Below are 6,000 nucleotides of genomic sequence, written 5' to 3' on the forward strand. Positions count from 1 at the left end.
TCTTATTACTCCTCAACTTTTTCGGATGTGTGGAACTCGTGAAAACAGGTTTTACGAGTGCTAATATTTCACCTAGTGACTCTAGCCATGGTCACCATCCCCGATCTTCTCATAAATATTGATAAATTTGAGTTTGATTAACATTTGTCTTTCTGAGCATCGCCAACTGCACCACAGATTGTTCAGCAGTCTTGTAAACCATTCATTTCCCTCACTAGTATGAGCTTTGTTTTAATTTTGGGACAGGGAATTAAAGTGATTCTTCTGGTGTGTTTTTATCTTGCCTCACCTTCATCCTAGAAGTCAGTAAAGATGCCTTGGCTCGAAAGTAGAACTGACTCTAGATACCTTAGGACTGCTACATCTTGGCCTTTCCAAATACATGCCCTTAGTTGAGTGCAAACTAAGGAGACAGCATCTAGGGCATGGCCGCACAGATGACATCAGCATCAATGTGGGAGGGTGATTCAGGATAAACCTTATGGCAGTGGTGGGATTTGAACCCACGCCTCCAAAGAGACTGGAGCCTAAATCCAGCGCCTTAGACCGCTCGGCCACACTACCACTTTGACAGTTGGCTAAGATCCATTAACATAAGCTTAGAGATGTTCAAGTCAATATCATGACCACTGGTGGTATTGCTTACTCAGTGTGTCAAACCAAAGATACTCTGAGTGGACGACTGACATGATAAATCCTACAAATTAAAAAAACAGAGGTGGATGGAAATATCTGCATGGGGTTCACGAACATGGTTTTAGAAAGAGTGAGGTGGGGCTCAGTTGCACTGCAAGGCTAATGTTTCTGCACTTCCACTGCCTGCTCTATCTGTGTGAGGCACTGAAGACCAGTCTTTCCCAGGGCTGCTGTATGGTTCTCTGGTCTGTCCTAACCCCCCCCCCCCCCCCCCCCCCCCCCACCTCAGCCTGACTGACTTGAAAGAGAGCAAATGTGTTCAGTACAGCTACTGTGGTTAAATAAGAATAAAAATAAAAAATACGACAGCTGATACAATAGGTTTCAAATTAGCCAAGTAAGAAAACAAACAAACAAACAAACGAATAAAGGTTTGCAAACTTTTGTTTTTGTATCTTGTGTCAGGTGGTTAAACCCTGTCTCACTGTCGCGACAATGTTACTTAAACGTCTTGTTTTACTGCTCTTGTGTTTGTTGTCGGAAATCTATCAGAGGAAGAGAATGCTTGTGCTGGAAATGCAGAGTTATCAGCCTTGAATTTTGTTTTTTACCGTTGGAGCTTTGCTGAGTTTGAGCCATTTTTGCTGACATGCTGGATTTTTTTGTTGTTGTTTTACTGATAGCCTTTACACACTATATAACACATAAGGGTGACTAGCAAAGGTCGACCCTGGCTTCTGACAGATGTAGACCATATGTTTGAATAGACCATAGGATTTGTTAGAACAAGAAAATTCGTATGGTTTTTCTGGACAGGGTAGATAAATTGATCCACATACACATATCAGTGGATGCAAATGCATGGAAATAGCAAGTTTGCGTGTGTGCGTACATGTGCTCATTGGCAAGGATTAAAACCACCGGTATTTTTGACTCACATACCCATGCATGGTGCGGAAAATAATAGATTTTTGGTTTGGTGCAGTTGTCAGGGTGAGAGGATGAAACAAGTGAAAGAGAGAAAATAAAATTAAAGGCGAATCCAATAGTTCGATGCTCATGATATTATTTGTTTTGCATTTAATTTAAGATCAAGGTTGGTGTCTAAAGGCGGGTATACACTGTGCAATTTCGGGTTGTCCCAGACGAAAGAAAGGTCCAAACGTAGCTGTTGTCACGGTCTTGTGACCAAAGATAGCCTGGGACAGAATTCTGACAGTGTCAGAAATTTAGGATGACCATCTCACAGTGTGACTGCTGCTACGACCTACGTCTACTAACTAACTACTAAGGCCACATCTACTAACGCTGATGACGTTTTATTCTTGTATATTGACTTGCGTCGTAGCCTACGATTCAGCAGGTGTTATCATTGCACAGTCTACATACATCAAACTTGATAGTGTACCCAAGTTTACTAGATCCATGTCGCACAGTGTATCTTGCAATAAACCTATAAGATTGCTGAAATCTCACAGTCTGTATGCACCTTAACTTGCTGGCCAGTTAATCAGGCTTGGTGGAGTAGCAACACATAAGATCTCCTCTTGCTAGACAAAAAAAAAAAATCCCTGTTTTGAATTGCGTTTAATTTTTTCTCTGTTTTTTATTAAATGTTTACTCATTCTTAGCCAGTTAAACTAGTTAATGTTAGCTAGCTTGTTTGATAGGTTAAAAAGTCAGCTACACAAATAAGCTAACTATGTTTGGTCCAAACACGGTGGAGCTGTAAATGTAGCAAAATTATAGTCTGCCAACTCACCAAAATGCATTTAATGTGAGAAAGGTTAGCCAGCTCAGAGAATATTCTAGATAGAACATTTCCAAAGTGGAAAAAATAATGAAATTATTTAATTTGTTATTCCATTTTTCGTAATTACACATTAGAGAGAGAGAGAGAGAGACATTTCAAACAAATGTTCAACATGCAGCTATTTCTAAACACAGTCCTTTGGGTAATTGGGCAGGCCTGTTTGGACATCTCTGGCAGTTTTCCTTGCTTGGGAGAAGGAAGTAGAAAAACAAGCTGGCAGCGGTGGGATTCGAACCCACGCCCCCGAAGAGACTGGAGCCTTAATCCAGCGCCTTAGACCGCTCGGCCACGCTACCCTTAAAGAGAGCCTTAGGGCAAGGTCTCACAGGCTGTCAAAGATTTTAGTGACGGCAATGGTAGGGACATTAGTTGAATTTAGATAGTTTTGTACATTTTATACCCACCTGTATCACTCCATCATAGCTAAGATAGCTGGATATATTCAGGAGCAGCACTAGTAGTTCAGTGGTAATCAGATGCCAGGTAATGTTGCACCCTTTTGTACCAACAAGAGACATTAAAAATTTCTAATTCCACCACATGACCCCATGTATCACTTGGTTCCCAACAGAGGGGTATGAAACAAGCATGCCGATTTGATGAAACTAAGTAACATTTTTTGAATTTCTCAATGTTTTGCTTTGCTTGAGTTGTTTCCTTATTCTCGAGCTATTGTGATGAGAGAGTAAATTACACCAGTTAACATTACACCAGTTAAATTACCCCAGTTAACATTTACAGCTACGCAAATGTGACAGACTTGCTTGAGCTGTAGGTGTAGCGACAGTTCAAGCAAGTCTTGAGCTGTAGGTGTAGCAAGGTCACAGTCTAACTACCCAGTAGTATGCTTCTAATATTAAGGTTCACCAAGTCAAAGTATAGTCAAAGCTGCAAATTAGCAAGGGAGAAAAAATAAACAAATAAACTGTGGCTTGGAAACCTGTTTGGGTAATCAGTGGATACCACTGAAATAGCTGAACTTGAGATTTGTTTTGTTTTTTATTCCAATTAGTCTTTAGATGAGGACTTGCTTCACTTTTCACTGACATGTAAATGTTCATTCCAAATTGTCCCTCCTCTTCCTTTGTGATTCCTCTGTGTTGCTCTCCTCAGGGCTTTCATCTGAGAGCCTCCTGCTATCACAGCTTTTCTTTCTGGAGGCTCTCTGCTCTGTCAGAGAGCTGGAGCTCTGATCTGCAGCTGCAGCGTGGGAGGTATGTGGTCTCTCCTCTTCCTCCTCACTCAGGTTGACAGCAGACCCTGAACTCTGGCTGTCCTCTATTTGGGGCTGGGGAGGTGCAGAGATCTGGCCCCGCTCATGGGATGTTGTCTGGGGCCTTGGTCTGTGGTACACTGGAAAAAAACAAGTGCTTTTCCCATCATCCCCTGACGCACTTAAAGTCAGACCAACCTCATCTGCATCCTAATCCAGTATTTCCTCCAGAGGACAACGGTCAGGGGATGGAGACATGTCACCAAGAGTTCTGGCTGGATGCTGGTGGAATCTGCTGCCATAGTGATGACCCCTCCTCATGCTCCCTGCTCTCTCCAACTCTCTGATTGCCTCCAGGAGTCCTCTGATGGTGGCCTCCTCATGTGATGGGGCTGGACTGGCTCTATGAGAGGATCTGGAGCTGCCAGACTGACTCCATCATCGCTCTTCTTGTGACTCATATTTATGGCTGATGCAAGAAACATGTATTACCCTTATTTCACTGAACATGAAATAAAGGTAACATATGTTCAGAAGTGTTTAATAATCACAACTTTTATTTATTCATGCATGTCCAGTACCTAACAATATTTTCTTTATCTTAATATCAATTCTAGAGTCCCAGACTGTGTCTGTGTTTTATAAATAAATATCTTTATACAACATTGCAGTAAGCAATTCAAAATGATAGAAAAAAGTTTTAATGTGCCTCTCTATCTCTGTCACTAAGTGTAGCGATACTTTCTGTGCTTGGCAGAGGCCCGTATCTTTCTTCCAGAGTCACCAAAATTAAGTGATGTTTCAGTGTGGGCTGAAACCGTTGTATTCGAACACACTCATATTATCTGATTGATCATTTAAAATCGCGTTTTAAAAGGATTCGAAATTTCTGAATTTCCTGGAACATACCTTGAAATTGTATTCAAAACAAATCGGTGGATGGATGTTGTATTATGAAAAACTATTAAAAGGTTTAGGTTTGTGAAGAAGCTCCCTTTGAAGTGATTGCTTGACAAAGTCTGTCACTTTTGTGATTATGAACTTGACAGTCATATGGAATGTGATGTCGTAGAGAGGTTTGTGACTAGAGCCCGACCGATATATTGGCGTGCCGATATTTTCGACCGATATGAGCTACTTGCCGATATATCAGTATTGGCGTTTAAAACGGCTGATAAATGACAACTAGATGTTAGGAATGTTGTCGTTGCGTAGTTTGTCCTCTATAGGGCACACTACAACTCCATTGTTGGCAACACACGTGCAGATGACAACAATCGGCTGACCCAAGGAGAGTAGCCCATGACGGAGATCATCTGTGTTCATGGTAAGCTGATAATTGTCACGTGAGATACATTACTCAAATAATAACAAACATCCCCCATCACTTCTCCTCTTAGCCCAAATAAGCTTGACAACATTCATGTCAGCCACGCCTGGTTTTGCTGCAGTGATGTGAAAGCTCATACCGTCAGTCAAACATCAAGATTACATTAAATGTTAGGGGATTTGAGTGGTGTAGGCCAAGCTGGCGACAGACTTGGTTGAAGGTTTATTTATTAAACAATGGTCCTATCACTTCTCCCTCATCACTTCTAAAACTTTTCTGGCAACATCGCTTACAGCAGTTTACAACGCTATCCATTGCTAAATGAGATGAGTTTACTGACAAAGCTAGCTGATGCCATGTTTATCAGTGCAAGACTGCTAACGTTAATGCGCAGTTAAACCATAGTGTTAAATATATGTGGTAAATATATCTGCGACTCGTATGTCTGTCGGTGCACTGGAAATTCTTAAACCAGAGGGGACACGTAAATAAACGTGAGCTGAGCAAGTATCTAACATGGCCTGGTAGCCAAACAAAGTTATCGAGCTTCTCTTTCAAATGTGTAGTGTGAAATTCTAAAGACGAAAGTCCTTGTTGCAGACAGTTTTGTAGTAGTAGATGCATTCAACAGCAGCGTTTACTATAGGTCACTATCAGTTTACTGCATAGTCAAAGATGACATGTTCTACACGGCACCAAATGGTGGTTGAAAAAGGCTTTCTCGTAGCTTGCAGTGGACAGAATTAAAGTAAAAAACATTATATATATATATATATATAGTAAGATTATAGTGACATCTGAACAGACATGGTTCAGGATAAGAGAACGGTTTAACCTGATGGTCTTATTACCATAGATACAGAGAAAGCTTCACACCTTTGCTGCCACATTACAGTTGGAGCCAAGAGCAATTGATTAAGGCAAAATACTGGTAACTGGTAATGGGCGAATGGCAGCCACAGACAAAAGGGGACTTAAGCATTAACACCTAGATTCTGATTTGCATCA

At 41.2% G+C, this 6,000-nt stretch overlaps 2 non-coding genes across 2 annotated transcripts; both read right to left on the minus strand.

Annotated features, from left to right (window-relative positions):
- Nucleotides 1-482: 482 nt before the first annotated feature.
- trnal-uag (transfer RNA leucine (anticodon UAG)) lies at nucleotides 483-564 on the minus strand. Its single transcript has one exon. It is a non-coding gene; the product is annotated as a tRNA-Leu (tRNA).
- A 2,099-nt stretch (nucleotides 565-2,663) lies between these two features.
- trnal-aag (transfer RNA leucine (anticodon AAG)) lies at nucleotides 2,664-2,745 on the minus strand. The gene has a single exon. It is a non-coding gene; the product is annotated as a tRNA-Leu (tRNA).
- Between the last annotated feature and the right edge of the window lie 3,255 nt (nucleotides 2,746-6,000).

Source organism: Chanos chanos, chromosome 7, assembly GCF_902362185.1.
Source record: "Chanos chanos chromosome 7, fChaCha1.1, whole genome shotgun sequence".
Lineage (NCBI taxonomy): Eukaryota > Metazoa > Chordata > Actinopteri > Gonorynchiformes > Chanidae > Chanos > Chanos chanos.